General features: G+C 55.6%; 1 protein-coding gene across 2 annotated transcripts in view; it reads right to left on the bottom strand.

Moving 5' to 3' along the window:
- The window catches only part of TBC1D14 (TBC1 domain family member 14), a 103,358-nt gene extending 99,929 nt beyond the window's left edge, over positions 1-3,429 (bottom strand). Inside the window, exon 1 of one of the 2 annotated variants that reach the window (XM_044267835.1) lies at positions 3,393-3,429. The gene's annotated coding sequence lies outside the window, so the exon portion shown is untranslated. Of the gene's footprint in view, positions 1-2,899; positions 3,000-3,392 lie in introns of those variants that run through there. The other variant, XM_044267836.1, reaches the window with a different exon arrangement.
- Between the last annotated feature and the right edge of the window lie 12,966 nt (positions 3,430-16,395).

Genomic DNA, 16,395 nt, shown 5'->3' with positions numbered 1-16,395 from the left:
ATTTATTTATTTGACAGAGAGAGACACAGCAAGAGAAGGAACACAAGCAGGGAGAGTATGAGAGGGAGAAACAGGCTTCCCGCTGAGCAGGGAGCCCGAGGCCCGGCTCAATCCCAGGACCCCAGGGCCATGACCTGAGCCTAAAACAGACGCCCAGCAACTGAGCCAGCCAGGCACCCCCAAATATAAAACGTTTAGATCATGCCTGGCACGAGTTAAACCTCAGAAGCTGGTGTTACTTCTTCCTGGGCAGATACGGCCAGCCGGCTCTGGCCCACCATTTTAGCAACTCATTTGCATAAACAAAGCCCAGACTCAGCCACTTTGTGCAGGCAAACCTCACCCTCTGGTTTCTTCCTGTCACTGATGTCTCTCCTCACACCTGCTCTGTGGCACTAAGCTCTGGGCCTCAACTGCCCATCTGTCAAATGAGGTGATAAGCCCAGTTGATCTACCTGAGGTCCTTCCAGCTGGGCAACCTAGAATTCTTAACAATTCAGGCCTTAGAAATTTCATAACTGTCCTAAAACAAACATTAACAGATGACACCCACTCATTTTCCTAAAACCTTCTCTTCCATATTATGTATAAATGCCTATTTTCATAGCAAATCTTCTCCAAGGTCCCAGAGCTCCACAAGCACCCACTATAGGCTGGGCAGGCATCCCCTGTGTTAAGGCTGGGGACATGACGGTCAGAAGCTCTGACCAACAGGGGAGACAGATTCCAAACTAAGCTGCTCTGATAAGCAGGTCCTCAGGGTTAGAGATGACTTCATCAGAGCACAGATGAAAGGAAAAGTGCAGGCCTGAAAGACAGAACTTGGCCCACTGGACAGAGGGGAATAGGACAGTGGGCCAGAGGAGTAACAGAGGAATGGAGAAGAACGGCGGGATCAACAGAGGCCAGGCAGGGCAGCACTGATGCTGAATGTGAGAGGGTGGACTGGAGGCACACTGTGAAAACTGTTTCACCAGGAGGAAGCAAGCCCAGCTCAGCACACAGCAAAGTGCTAAGCAGGAACTGGGACAGGAACTGGGACCGGGCTGAACACCAAGGTGAGGTGAACCTGGCCGAGCAACCCAGGGCCATCTGAATCCCACCCAAGCCTCTCACCCCGCTGGGGGACCGTGAATCAGTTATGTTACCTCCTTTAATGTTTCCCAAAGAAAATACTCACTCAATAACCATGTTCTCATTAGGGATCAGGTGGAGCCCACAATCTACAGGGATCAAATATATACAACTAAGACAGCCTGCAGGCGGTGGAGAGTGGAGGGGGAAAGAGCAACAGGGGCTGGACAGGGAGTTAAGAAGGAGTCAGGAAGACGTCATTGTCACACTTGAGGCAGGGGTGGTACTGGCCAGAGAAACTGGGCCAGAGGCAGTGTTCCAAGACCGCTGTAAGACCAGCCGGGCCCAGGCAAAGCACCTAACGGTGTACAGATGTAATCCAGCTGTAAAAGAGGGGAAAAGGGTGCTTCAGCTGGTTGAGCACCTGCCTCTTAGCTTCAGCTCAGGACATGATCTCAGGGTCCTGGGATCAAGCCCCAGCTGGCTCCACACTCAGTGGGGTCTGCTTGAGATTCTCTCTCTCCCTCTGCCTGACGGTGCCCGTGTGCCTGCGTGTGTTCTGTCACGTGCTCTCCACCTCTCTCTCTCTCAAATAAATAAATAAATAAAATCTTAAAAAAATAAAAAATAAAGGAAGTCAAGACAACAAGGAGGTACAAACATCTGCTGATAGGGTCCCAAAGACACCACCCTCCTCAACTAGCCTCAGGAAATAAAATAAGTGAACGCTCAGGACCCTCCTGCACACTGAACTTTCCAAAACAAAGCTTTCAATACTCTCCTGGGGAAAACGGTGCTGTGCAATTTAAAAAAAAAGGGGGGGGGGGATGGGGGTAGCCCGGGAGGGCTCTGTCCACTAAATGCCCACTGCCCGAGCCAGGAGCCTGGAGTCTGTGTGGCCAGTCCTGCCCCTTCCTGAGGCTTCCACAACATGGCCTCAATCTTCCTCCTGGCAGTTCTGTGCCCAGGGAGGACGCCTATGCGCCAACACCCCAGCTCTGGCCCCTCTGTCAGCCCGGTGGGAAGGATCCCCAAACCCATTCTCTCTGGTCTCTCCTGCACAGAGAAATTCTGTGGCCCAGGAAGGGGGGCGGGCGTCCCTGAGGTTACCGGAGCCCCTGGCTCCGGGACAGGTCTGAGAATGTGGGTTCTGCGGTCTGGCGACAGCGGTTCCAAAAAGAAAAGGGGTCAGGAACTCCAAGGTAGAGGGGAGTCCCGGGAGTCGGAGACCCCAGATGTCAGTGGCCCCTAAGTGGAGGCCACGTTCAATGATTCCTGGGGTGGTAGGGGCCAGGGGTCGCCCTCTCCCCAGGTGGACAAGAACCTGTGGGGGACGGGGCCCGAGATGGAGGTGATCCCAAGGTGGAGAGGGTCCCGGTGGTCGGGACCTCAACGTGGAGTGGGCTGGGGGTTCTATGGTCCTGGGGGTCGGGGGTCAGAGACCCCGGAGGTGGCGGGGACCCCGCGGGGCGGCTGCGCGGGCCGAGCTAGCTCCTCTCGGGCTGAGGAGCCCGGCGCCTCAGGAACAAAACTTTTCGTCAAGTTCCGGAAAAGAAGCGTGTCAGCGCGCGCGTCTCCAAGAGGCGGAGGAGTCGTGAGCCCCCGGCCCCGCGAGGTCACCCGGGCCCCACGCGCTCCCCGGGTGCGGGGGAACGCAGCGGCCGCGCGGCCCCGGGGGGGACACAGGCCAGTCCCTAACCCGCGCGCCCCGGCCCGGCCCGCCTTCCGCGCCCGCCGACGCAGCAGCAGGTGGCAGCGGCCCCGCGCGCCCCGGACCCCCTCCCTCCCTCGTGGCCCGACCCCCGCCGGAGGATCCCCTCAGTACCAGAGTCAGCGCGGCTCCGACGCCATCCCCGGGGCCGGCGGGCCCGCAGCCCAGGCCCCCCTGGGAGCCGCAACTTGCGCGGCGAGGACGCTGGGCGCGCCCGCAGGCTGTGGGCCGGGCGGGCAGGTGCGCGCGAGCCGCCTGCGGCCAACAGCGGCGCGCGCCCTCGCCCCGCCCCGCGAGCCCTGCCCCCGCCCCGCGAGCCCCTGTCCCGCCCCCCTCCCCGCCCCGCCCAGCGCGCCCTCGCCCCGCCCCCTGCCGGCTGCAGCTGCTCTTCCGCCCGGCTGCCGCCCCCCGCCGCGCCGCCGCCGCTCCTGGAGCTCGACGCTCGCCCCGGTGCCACTCCTGGGCCGCTCGCCCTCCCGCCGCGGGGTCCGAGGAGAAGTCGCCGGCCCTTTTCTCTCCCGAGGGCCCATTGGGACCGCGAGGGGAGGCCTGAGGGGATCTTCGGGTCCGCCCGGCCCCCGTGGACACCCGCCAGGGGCCTCCGTACCTGGTCAGCTCCACCCGCGGCCATCTTGGAAGTGGGAAGCGGCCGGGAGGGGGAAGGGGCGCGCGCGGGCAGGGACCAGGCGTGGGGAGCCGAGCGGCGGAGCGCATCGATGGGCGCCCCTGCCTCCCGGCAGGTGTGCGGGGCGATTGCGCCCCGGGACGTCCGGTGGCGGTCAGTCCGGTCCGGCCTATGTCTCTTGATCTGTAAAACGGGCACTGCTGCACTGCTGGGAGTGCTTTGCCGAGCTGTTCTGCGGGTCCAGCGCCGTGGTTCTCGCACTAAGCCGCGCTGGAGGGTTTTTGAAAATTCGGACGCTCGTGCCGTGCCCCAGCCCTGTTAAATCACAGCCTCCGCAGGGGGATACAGTCTGGGCCGGGTCTGCGGTAAAAGCCGCCCTGCGGAGTGAGCAATGAGGTCGCTGGCCGGGATCCCAGGACCAGCCGGAACAGAGACGGGTCCGAAGCCAGGTGCCCCGCGGGGAGCCGCCTTCCGAGACTAGGCGAAGCCTCCTTGGGGGATATCTTGTGTGCTGCCGTGTCTGTTCCCTGGTCCTGGCAGGGAGTCGGCACTTAAGTAGTCGCTGAACTGTTCTATTCTGGAGACATCAGGACAGAGGAAAGAGTTCAGTGGCTGGGACCCCGGAGGCCTGGGGTCCACACAAGGCTTGGAGCGCTTGGGGCTGTCCCTGGCCAGAATGACCAGAGAGGAGACGTCAGAGAGTCCACTGCGAATTGGTAGAGCAGTGAGGGAAGGGGAATGTCTCCTTCACAGAGTATCTGGAAACCTGCCGCGGAAGATGAACTTGTCCGAGCCATGGTCGTTAGTGTTGGGCCAAGGAACCCCTGGCTTGTTTCTACTGCCTCTGCGTCCTAGGTCTAAAAATTCCCATGGGCTGCCTGGGTAGCTCCCTGCTTCTCCTTCTCCCTCTTCCCCTACTTGTGCTCTCTCTGTGTCAAATAAAATCTAAAAAAGAAAAAAAAAAGTTTAAAAAAAAAACCCCAACTCTTAACACCTATTCGTTAAGATGACAGGAGGGGTGAGAAGTTTTTAAAAAGCAGTCTCTTAAGAGAATAGAATATATTAACACCCCTTACAGTGCTTGGTGCATAATAGAAGTTTACAAATGCTTACACTTCTGGGTGGTTTTAAGGAAAAATGCTGACCCTCCTTCAAACCCCAGCAAGCCTTCCCCCTGCTTTTTTTTTTTTTTTCTTTTTAAGATTTTATTTATTTATTTGACAGAGATCACAAGTAGGCAGAGAGGCAGGCAGAGAGAGAGGGAGGAGGAAGCAGGCTGAGCAGAGAGCCTGCGGGGCTTGATCCTGGGACCCTGAGACCATGACCTGAGCTGAAGGCAGAGGCTTTAACCCACTGAGCCACCCACGTGCCCCTCCCCCTGCTTATTTTAAGAAAATACTAACAGGAAAATACAGACTTGCTTCAGGGCTTACTTAGTCAACAATGTAATAAATAGGATTAATAAGTCCACCTTCCCAGTGCTCCTGGCCACTCCCCCAAATCCCCTCCCACCCTCATTCTGAGTCTTAGGGTTTTAAAACCCCATAATGACTAGGAACCATTGTTCTGAATCCAGAACCAAAAAAGAAAAAAAGAAAAAGAAAATTTTTGGCCCTCAGATTTACATATGGCGCCCTCTATCTGCCTTTTCCTCACCCTCTCCCGCATCCTGCCACCCACCCCCTGCTCCCTGCCCCAGCCAAGAGCCCTTCCTCTCGGGGCCCATCAGTCACTTAACAGCCTCAGTGAGCCTAACAATTAAAAATAAGAAGAGTGAGATAAGCTATGTGGGCATTTGCACTCCCATCACCTGTTTGAGAACCTTGGCGCCTCCCAGCACCCCTCTGTAATAGGGAGACAACTCTGTAAGGGGGGCCCGTGCTAATGCCAGTGAGCTCTGCCGCTCACTGCTGACGGCCTTGGCAAAAATCCAGCCTCCCCCACTCAGACTGAACCCCGAGACCCTCAGAATGATTCTCACCCCAGTTGTTCCTTTGAGGGCTGGCTGCAAAGCTGTTGCTAGAGGAAGGCAGTTACGGGCTGTCAGCTCCCACGGCTCAGTTCCGGGCTCAGGACTGAGTGACCCATCCTAGACTGTGTCCAGAAGGCTTTCCCTGTCTACCAGACTCCTCTAACACCTCCACCTCCCAAGTTGTGCAAAGGTTAGAGACCAAGTAAGTGGCCGAGAGGTTAAATGTAAAAAACTGTCTGGCTTTGTCATTTTCGGGCCTGTTTGGGAAGCTCTTGCCCCCGCCCTCAAGTAATACAGCATAGAAAAAGTGTGTTGGTCAGCCCACTGAGGGGAGGGGGGATGTGGGCCTCCTCAGAGAGCCCACAGAGGGACCTCAGGCCTGACCTCTGAGCCTCCCTGGGCTTACAAACAGGAGCAGGCGCCTGGTACCCATGGAACCACTCTTGTGCCAGCCCCATGCTGGGCCCTGGCCACACCAGAGGGACTGACAGCCCACAGTTCCTGCTCTCGCAGATCCCCAGTCTTGAGAGACAGGTGGACATTCACCAATTCAGCCCCATCTCCTTGCAAGGAAAATGGTTCACTGACCAGAGGCAGACGTCAGGAGGGTCATAAGCACAGCATCAGGGTCCTCCAGCTCATCCCTCAGAGGGGAAACAGGCCCAAAGAGTAGGGGGTATAGGCGGTGGGCACAGAATGAGGCCAGAGGCCTCTTGCCCTGCAAAATCCCTTTGCATCTCTTCTCAGGAGATACGGGGATCTAGTCTCCCAAACACCCATTTTGCCCCAACCCTCCCCCACCCAGCCCCTAATGGGAGCTCCATAAATTTCTGTTGAATGGATGAATAAATTCTGCTCACAGCTGCATCTGTCCCCATAACCTGTCAAGCTCGCACAGTGACCGCACAGTGACTTGAATTTTGCAGGTAAGGAGACAGGCGCTGGGCAGTGAGGCTCCCCGGTCCAGGGCTCACAGCATGCTTTCCACGGTCTGGAAGCCCTCGCCCATTTGCCATCCTCCCTCTCATCCTCCTTGTTCCCAGCCTCCATTCGAGCCCCCAGGGCCAGACCATCCCCATGGGGCAGAGGCAGATTGCACAGCCCTCACTGATCTCAAAAGAGCTTCCTCAGCCCAAGCATTTTCCAGAATCCACCAGAAAACTCATCCTTTCTGCCTTGAGTCCCGGGAGGGTTACCTTCTTCCCCGCGGACATGGGAGTGCTTACTTTTTGGAAACAATGCCTGGAATTTGAGGTTCTCTTGCTGCTCCTGGAAATTGAGCAATATCATAAAAGTAACAAATAAAAAAATAAAAACAGGGAGAGCTGCATGCAGGTCAGGTTTCCCACAACCTCAGCCCAAAGAAGACAGCCAGAGACATAGAGATGGAAGAGTGTCAGAACCAGCAGAGAAGACAGCACAGCCTCTGCACTTGGCTGCAAGAAGCGGCCCTCAGACCCTCATACCAGAGCCGTCAACTGGCATTTTCCTCCCAGTTTTAGCAGGTGCACTTACTGGTTTCCTACCTGCACTAGGTTAAACTGGATGAATGCAGGGAGGCAGATGTCCTAGTAGCAAGACTTTCATCAATGAGAGAAGGCATGGCTCCAACAAAGAAGGAAGGGAATAACACACAGGATCTCTCCAGTCTGTGCCTATGCTTGAAAGGAGCTATCCTGGGGCGCCTGGGTGGCTCAGTGGGTTAAAGCCTCTGCCTTCGGCTCGGGTCATGATCCCAGGGTCCTGGGATCGAGCCCTACATCGGGCTCTCTGCTCGGCGGGGAGCCTGCTTCCCACTCTTTCTGTCTCTGCCTGCCTCTCTGCCTACTTGTGATCTCTGTCTGTCAAATAAATAAATAAAAATCTTTAAAAAAAATAAAAAATAAATTAAAAAAAAAAAGAAAGGAGCTATCCTTAGACAGTTACCCCCAAATTCAGGCAAAGACTAGTGTAAAAATATGTTCACCGGTGTTACTTGCAATAGTGAAACGGACATGATGTAGATGTCTGATCACAGGGGAGATTAAATGGAGAGACTCGTATGCAGCTGTTAAAAAAAGTTTATAAGACAGAAGACATCCTTAAGTCATAAGAGTAATACTGAATTTTAAATAAAGTATAAGCAAAGAACACGGAATATGCATCATTCACAGGCATGAACAGGCAGAAACACTGAAATGAGTCACAGAACACATTTGATGGTCTTCTGTCCCTATGTTTTGAAACTCAGAATTCCCCACGAAAAGTATATGCTGTTTTTAAAGATGAGCAAGGATACTTGCTGATGGGTGACCAGCAGACTTCGAGAAGCATGGTAAACAGTCCTGTGAGGGCTCCGTGTCCAGAGCGCTCCTTATCAAGAACTTTAAGCAAAGCAAGCCCCATTATGTGCTCGCGCCCCAAGAGCTTAGGGATCCGTGCACAGCCAGGCAGCATAACAGAGCTCCGAGACTGGTCTGTGTGGCCCACCCTCTGTCACAGTGTCTCTAGCCGCCCTAGTGACCCTGTGATGCCCTACCATTGCCCCTTTTCGCGGGAACACTTGAACCCAGCTGGCTGTGGCCCAGAATCAAAGCTCATCCTTTCCCAGAGCATCCCAAGTAATTGCCTGGAAAAAAAAAATGAGTTATAATGAAACCAACAGACCCTCCGAATTAGGGAATGCATGGCCTTGCTGGGGGAGTGGGGGAGACCCAGGGGGACCCCCTGTGGCCTCGGCTTCCTGAATATTCAGAGGAGCAAGAGGCCTGGAAGGCTCTAGGTATGAGGGAAGCAGAGTGCCTGGGGGCGGGGCTCCCATTTCCTGAACACCCCAGTGGAATTTTCCAAATAGCCTCGTTTCTTAAAGGCATCATTCTGTTGCCTGCTGCTGTCATCCTCAGAAAGCAAGGCCTGGTTCAGAAGCTGTGGGGTCAGGTCCCACATGGGAGCTGCATGAGGAGGGTGCAGAGGGCAGAAGGGGGCAGGGGGGCAGCTCCTTCCCACATGCAACGATCCTCTGCGGAGCACCCTTCCTGGCCACCCGTGAGGCTCTGTCACTGGGCCTGAGGTCTCTCCAAGTTCACAGAACTACCAGGGTTATCTTCACAAATCAGCCTTGGTTCCTGCCCTGCCCTCTACCCAGAACTCCCAAACTCCCTTCTTGCTAGAATTCCTGGTCCCTCCCAGTGCCTCCCAACATTGCCTCAGCGGCTACCAGACCCACACCAGCCTCACCCCATTCATGCTCCCTGTTATGATCTCTGGGCCATCCTCCCAGGTAACCTTTTGCCTTGTAGGGTCTCTGCACAGTCCTCAGATCCCTAGCAGACAGCCTGGGGCCCACACTGAGGAGTGCACCATGGATGTGTCCATGCTAGCACCTGCCCATGTCGCCATGAGGAAACTGAGACTCAGGCAGAGGGACCTTCCAGCCAAGTACACAGGCAGGATTTGAACCCAGGCCCTCCCTCTCCAGAGGCCTGTTCTGGGCTGCTGTACTGTTTGGTGGATTCACCTCCTGTGCCTTATGGTGGTAAGGGGTGGGGGATTAGAGGGAGGAGGGCCCACCCACAGGACTCACCCCCCACCCCCCCAGAGCCTTAGTTTGTTCATCTGTAAAATGGAGATGCCCATGGATCGCTTGCCGTGTCCTTGGGCTCTTGGGAGGACTTGGGAGATGCGGCCCCTGGAGAGAGGGGGTGCTATAGTGGGATCCGGGAGGAACGGGTGGGAGTGTAGGTGTAGAAGGGGGCTCCTGCAGCATCACTCCAAGGGCGCATAGACTCAGGTCCATATTCTGGGGGACGCAGAGGCCCCCCAGCTTGCTCATCTCCCTGTCAGGGCTCCAAGTGGATGTCTGAGCTGGAAATAGTCAGGTGAGGGAAGAGATTCAGGACACTGAATGACGATGGGGGCGGTGCGCTGAACACACCGGTGGGAGGCCCGGATCTGAGGGGTAGAAAGGTCCCCCATCTCCCCTGCATCCACCTGGCCCCAGGGAGTGAAGCTCAGCAAGGCCTGGAACCCTAGCCCTAACCCGGGGTGGAGGGGGCATGGGAGCCTTGCTCTCTGGGGTCTGCTGTGTCCAGAAGAGAGCCTGCTCCTGGCAGAGGGCAAGGGCCCAGGCTGTGCCGCCTCCATCCCTTCTTGACCCCAGTAAGGCCCTGCAGAATGAGGCCCCACTGTGGGATGAACACCTGGCTTTCATCTTTCAAACAGTTTTAATGATGGAAAATGTCAAATGTGTACAAAGCAGAGTGCTGGGGGTAGGCATGGTTGGTGTCCTGCCGCTCCCCACTCCCTCCACTGGGTCAGGTGCGCTCCCATCCAGCTTGTCCAGTGCCCGTCTCCAGCACTGTTCTCCCCATCATCCCTCTGTTTGAATTTCTGTGTAGCCGATGGTGGAGGCCGGTGCAGGGACAGGGAAACCCAGCATGGTCCCCATTTGTGTCACCCTGCTGACAGGGCCTGCGTGGCCAGAGATGGCCCAGTCGGTCCTTTCTGAAGCTAAAGTACCATAATGGGTGTAGACTGGACACAATGAACAAGAATTCCTCGGTATCCCCAATTATTTCTTTGTTAAGATTTTATTTATTTATTTGACAGAGAGACACAGCGAGAGAGGGAACACAAGCAGGGGGAGTGGGAGAGGGAGAAGCAGGCTTCCCACCAAGTGGGGAGCCCGATGCGGGGCTCAATCCCAGGACCCTGGGATCATGACCTGAGCTGAAGGCAGAGTCCTAATGACTGAGCCACCCAGGCGCCCCCCACCATTATCTTTAAAAATGTCTTTCTGGGGTGCCTGGGTGGCTCAGTCAGGGAAGTGTCTGCCTTCGGCTCAGGTCATGATCTCAGGTCCTGGGATGGAGCTCCATGTCGGGTGCCCTGCTCTGTGGGAAGCCTGCTTCTCCCCAACCTCTCTCCCTCCACCCCTCACCACTGCTTGTTCTCTCTCTAATAAAAAAAAAAATCTTTAAAAAAATAAAAATTTATTGGGGCACCTGGGTGGCTCAGTGGGTTAAAGCCTCTGTCTTTGGCTCAGATCATGATCTTAGGGTCCTGGGATCGAGCCCCACATCGGGCTCTCTGCTCAGCGGGGAGCCTGCTTCCCCCTCTCTCTCTCTCTGCCTGCCTCTCTGCCTACTTGTGATCTCTCTGTCAAATAAATAAATAAAATCTTTAAAAAAATAAATAAAAATTTCTTTTTATCATACAGTTTATCATTCAGTTTATCTTACCAAACTGCACTTGGTAGACAGATCTCTTATACCTCTTCTTTTTTTTGTTTTTTTTTAAAGGAGCCTGTATTTTTTTTTAAAAGATTTTATTTATTTACTTGACAGACAGAGATCACAAGTAGGCAGAGAGGCAGGCAGAGAGAGGAGGAAGCAGGCTCCCTGCTGAGCAGAGAACCTGATGTGGGGCTTGATCCCAGGACCCTGAGATCATGACCTGAGTCAAAGGCAGAGGATTTAACCCACTGAGCCACCCAGGCGCCCCTCTTATACCTCTTCTAATTGAAATAGTTCCCCCTTTGTTTTTCCTGTGCTGTATACTTGTGGGCTACCCAGAATTGCTTATCTTGTAGAACTTTTCCACATCGTGGATTTGGCTGGCTGTAGCCTGGCGGTGGTGTTAAACCAGCTCTCCCCCACCCCCTATTTCCTATAAACTCAAGCAGTGGTTCTCAGCCAAGGACAACTTTGCCTCCAGGTAACATGTGGCCAAGTCCTCTGAACTGAATCCTTAGGAAGCTCTGAGTGGGGGATGGAGGGAGGAGCCCATCTCCGGGTCATTCCCAGAGTCCAAATGTTTACTTCCTCCAGGTTCCTCCAGGAGGGGTGGCTCGTCTTACCTTGAACGAGGTCACCTTGCTGGCTTATGTCATCACTAGGGCCGCAGAATGGTAAGATCCACTATTTTCAGCATAACACAGTTATGACCTTAATGCTTCATCACACACCGTTTACAAAGGGCTTTTCTATCCAGGATGGACTACCCAAACTCACCGCTGTGCTGGAGGCAGGCTGGGCAATCTCGGAATGATTTTCCGCAGACAAGGAGATGTGTCAGAGCGGGGAAGTGGCCTGCATAAGACCCTGAGGTCAGCAACGGCAGCTGGCTAAGCCCAGGCACTGTCACCTGCCCAGAGCCCTGTTCACAGGAGTATACGGAGCTCACCCAGGGGTAGGGAAGGGAGGATATGCCACGGTGAGCCTCTCTGAAAAGCTATAGAAGTTCTAGAAGAGTACTGTGCACCAGCTGATTCTGAAATCCCTACCCAGCCTTGGAGACCACTGTTGTACGACACAAACCTTGCCCCGTTCACACCCCTCGACAGTCCCTGCTACCTCCAGGACCAACCTTTCCCAAGAGACACTCAGGGTCCCTCACAGACTGACCCCTCTCACCTCCCTACTTCCGTCTTTTCCCGAAGGAACATGTCCACCCCAGCCACACCCACCCGGACTCTGGCAGACTAACTCTGTCAGACTAGACTCTCTGACAGACTAACCAGAGATTCTGGGATGGTCTGACCGGTGGCTTGGGCGGCCACTGCAGAGGGAATCAGCTCCTATCCCTCACCCCATTCATGCAGGCACATTCTTCCTGCTCAGCCTGGCAGTTGGCCTTGCTTTGCCAGTTGTACAGGGGAGGAAACTGAGGCTCGAGAGGGTGAATGGCTTGTGGAAGGCCACATGGCAGAAGCCATGACTACTGAAGAGCCAGTCTGGTCCTCGTCCCTCGTCCTGGGACCCCCCAGCTGCCCACGCAGCCTCACTGCACAGGCCTAGGAGGTGGAGGCTCCCCACAGCATACTCCATCTGGCTTTCCAGGCCCCAGGAGGCCATGCCCGGGCAGTGGCTTGCCCCAGCTTCCTGGGGTCTATAGCCAGGCCGGAAAGCCAGAGCCTGCCCTGGAGGAAACCACACTGTTGCCCATGGCCCATCTGTGGTGATGGGTGGAGACAGAGGCTCAGAGTTCTCTCCGGGATAAATGCGTTAACTGTTCTGCAGAAAGGGCCACGACCCCTGACTGTGCGCCTCCCTCCTCCCTGTGTCCCGCCCTGAGATGCCCATGACCTTCGCAAGGCCACCAGCTGGTCAGGGTAGCAAGGGGCCTCATCCACTTCACTTTGCCCCTCTGCCCAGCCTGCGGTCTTCCCGTGGCTCCCCAAGTTGGGTGGGGCTGAGGGCCCGCGAGGCAGGGAAATCGGAGAGGTGAGATGAGGAAGAGTATCTGCACGCCTTCCTTCCAAGCCCCGGAGAATGGTTATGGCTCAGGCAGGCTGGAGAGATGGAAGAGGACCTTGAGAGAGGTTTCTGACCAGAACCAGGGCTGCGGGAGTTTTACTGATAAAGATTAACCTTATGACCAACATCAGGGTTCAGGCCTAGCACATACTAGGGTCTGGATACTGTCTGTTGAATGAACGAATGTTTCCAAGCCCTACTTATGACCAAGGCCCAGAGACCTCTTTTATTCCTAATTGTCAGCTTCGTGCCAACACAAAGACACCCCAACCCCCAAAGACCTTAACGTGCAGCCGCCATTTCTACAGTGAGAACTCAGTCAAGTTGAGGCATAATAGATCGGTAGGTAATGAGGTCCCGCAGCTCGCCGCCTCATCCAGACAACAGTGTCACACATGGTGGCAGTAAGCCTGCGGGAAGCAGGTGCGAGTGGGGAAAGTAACCTAGAGGCCAGGGTCTCTCACTTCCTCCCCCACTCAGGAAGGGGAAGCACCGGTGGGGTTGGGGGGGAGAGGTGAGGCGGGAGGAGCCCAGGACCACCGGACTAAGCGGGAAGAGGCTCACCCTGCATCCTGGCTGGGGCCCTGTGTGGTGGGGGAGCTGCCAGGCAAAGGCAGGTTCCCATGGGTGGGGCACTGAGCCAGGTGCAGGTGTTGGGGAGGGACCGGCAGCAGGAGCCAAGGGCCAGGTCTGCCCCTGCCAAGCTGTCAGCTGAGGTCCCTGATGTCTCTGAGCAGTTCCCAAGTCTGTGATCGCTGGGCGGGAGTGGGGCCTGAGAGCTTTGGCATGACCTGTGGCCCTGCAGGGGAGCCACCCGCTGGGCTGTCCGTTATCGCGGCTTGCAGCTTGCAGTCTGTGGGAGGATGCTGGGGGCATGCTTGACATTTGTGACCAGCAGGAACTGGGGCCCCAGGCCTGGGAGGAGAGCTAGAGTCAAGCCCAGAGGGGGCCAGGACTTGCTCAAGGCCCTCAGGAACCCTGGGGTCGCTTGAGCCTGGGGTTTAGGGCACTCGGGATGAGAATCCTTTCAGGCTGGGTCCCCTCAGCAAGGGGAGAAGGCACCACGAAGCCACCCCAGTGCTGGGCTAACGGCCTCTCCCAGCAGGCCAGGCCCACAGTGGGCCAGAGTTACCGTGGGGGCTCCTCCCTCTGCCCAGGAGTCCTGAGCGAGGGAGAAGCCACAGTGGTGGGAAGGTGGGCCCCAGACTCAGCCTGGGATCTGAGGCCAGACAGCCAGAGGACCCGGAGAAGGTGGGCTCGAGGCAGATGTGCTCTGGCTCAAACAGCAGCAGGGGGAGAGCAGGCTGACTGCCATCATATGTGATGCGCAGCCGCATGGCCTCTGCAGGGCCGGCCTCCAAGGCAAGGGCCTTGTAGAGGCTCTGCTACCCACCGCTCACCAGTCTCCTGTGGGCCGGGGGGAGAAGAGGGAAGGAAGGGGCGGCCTGAGGATGTGATTTCCTTGAGAGTTACCAGACCGGGGTGCAGCTGCTTCTTCTATGCGCTCCTGGCTTCTTTCCTGGCCGCACCCCCAGGACGGGACAGCATCCCCCCGACTCTGCCTTCTGGCTGCCCCACTGTGTTGTTTTATCCTTACAAACTACCCATGGGGAGGCACCGCTAAGATCTCTGCCTAGCAGACTTTGGATCCTGGCTGCACCATGCGGCAGGAGAGGCCTCACTCTCCTCACCTGTCAAATGGGGCAAAGGCACCTACGTCACAGTATTGTTGGTTAACACGACTAATGCCTGGAAGGATGCCCGCTGTTCCTGTTACTAGCAGACACGTGGACCCCATCCAAGGGCTCGGTGGGGAGGTCACTGCCAGTCCTTGTTAGTTCGGTCAAGTGACACAACTGTCCCTGGCGAATCTCCTTCCCCACACCAGTGACGCAAGGCCAGTGGTGGGCTCTCAAGTGGGAGCGCATTTCCTGGCCTCTGTGCCCATGACAGTGCCCTGCCTGGGATGCCATCCAGCCACTGCCTGCTCTCAAGAGAAACCTGGGGCTGGGCCCTCCTTTCTGTTCCTGGACAGCCAAATAGACACAGGCCCCTCCGGTATGCACAGCCACAAGGTCAGTGGCTGAAGATGTAAGACATTTCATGTGGAGAGGTCTGCATGGGGCCTGGGTGGCTCAGTGGGCTGAGTGACCATCCAGCTCCTGATTTCAGTTCGGGTCACGATCTCAGGGTGTGACATGGAGCCCCATGCTGGGCTCTGTGCTCAGAGGGGAGACTGCTGGAGACTCTGTGCCTCTGCCCCTCTCCAAAATAAAGGCTTTAAAAAAAAATTAAAGGGCTTTATACCCCTTTGGTTGAGAAGCACTTAGCCGAGATGTCCCAATTCCTGGGGACAGCACCCCATCTTCAGGTGAACATGAGCACAGAGCAGTGGTCTAGCCCTGTCCCCGCACCCTGGTCTTGCAGGTGTGGGCCCCAGTGAAACAGGCTGAAGACAGTCCAAGGCGGCCACAGGGCACACCTCCCACGGACAACCTCCCGCAGGGGAACAGATGACCGCCACCTCGCCCCACAAACACCCTCCAGCCCAGCCTCTGGTACTTCTGGGAGGGGAGTGCAACAGGGCACTGCCGCCATTCCTGGGGAGACTCGGGCCACACCAGGTGATGGTAACAAACGGAGTTGCAGTAATTGGCCAACAAGCCAGAAAAAAAAAGGAGACTGAATCCGTAAGCCTCACTCCTTGTATGTAATTTACATGCTTCCAAGACTGCCTGTCTGGCTCAGTCGGAAGCGCAGGTGATTCTTGATCTCCCGGCCATGAATTCAAGCCCCACACTGGGTGTACAGCTCACTTTAAAAAAAAAAAAAAAAAGAAAACCACAAAAAACTCTACATAAGGTATATGGGTTCTAGAAAAACCACAGAAGTGTATCTTTATACTCTTTTAAGGTGAAGAAAGCATTTAAAAACATGCCCACAGGGGCGCCTGGGTGGCTCAGTGGTTTAGGCCTCTGCCTTCGGCTCAGGTCATGATCTCAGGGTTGGTCCTGGGATCGAGCCCCACGTTGGGCTCTCTGCTCAGCGGGGAGCCTGCTTCCCCCTCTCTCTCTGCCTGCCTCTCCGCCTACTTGTGATTTCTATCAAATAAATAAATTGAAAAAAAAATGCCCACATATCCCAGAAACCATTAGAAATAAATCTTTTTAAAAAAAGGATAAAACAACACTGAAATGCTTCTGTATGGAATCCACTTGCCCTCTGCCCCAGATGAAAGACAAATGCTAGCCAGAGAAAGTACTTGCCTCAAATCACCCAAGCTGATCCTCAGCTTTCAGATGGTGAGAGAAAGGCTGTCCAACTTCCAGCAGAGGCCAGAAGGACGTCCTGTCCCACGTGCTGCTAGACCACCATGGGGACAGCAAGCACTTCACAGGCCGGACTCTCCTCTCAGGAGCGACTGTACAAGGACACCCACGTTTACAGGCATCTACAGAAGTGCTATCCAGAATACGGAGCACTCTATATGATGGGACGTTCTATATATGATCAGTGAGAGACCTATTAAATCTCTAGAACAAAATAACACAGCTATAAAAACTTATGTACAGGTACGCCTGGGTGGCTCAGTTGGTTAAGCCGCTGCCTTCGGCTCAGGTCATGATCCCAGCATCCTGGGATCGAGTCCCACATCAGGCTCCTCGCTCGGCAGGAAGCCTGCTTCTCCCTCTGCCTCTGCCTGGCATTCCGTCTGCCTGTGCTCGCTCGCTCTCTCTCTGACAAATAAATAAAATCTTAAAAAAAAAAAAAAACAAAA

Source organism: Neovison vison, chromosome 11, assembly GCF_020171115.1.
Source record: "Neovison vison isolate M4711 chromosome 11, ASM_NN_V1, whole genome shotgun sequence".
In the NCBI taxonomy this organism is placed as follows: Eukaryota; Metazoa; Chordata; class Mammalia; order Carnivora; family Mustelidae; genus Neogale; species Neogale vison.
The sequence above is the reverse complement of the archived record's forward strand: the minus strand, read 5'-3'. Positions and strand labels throughout refer to the sequence as shown.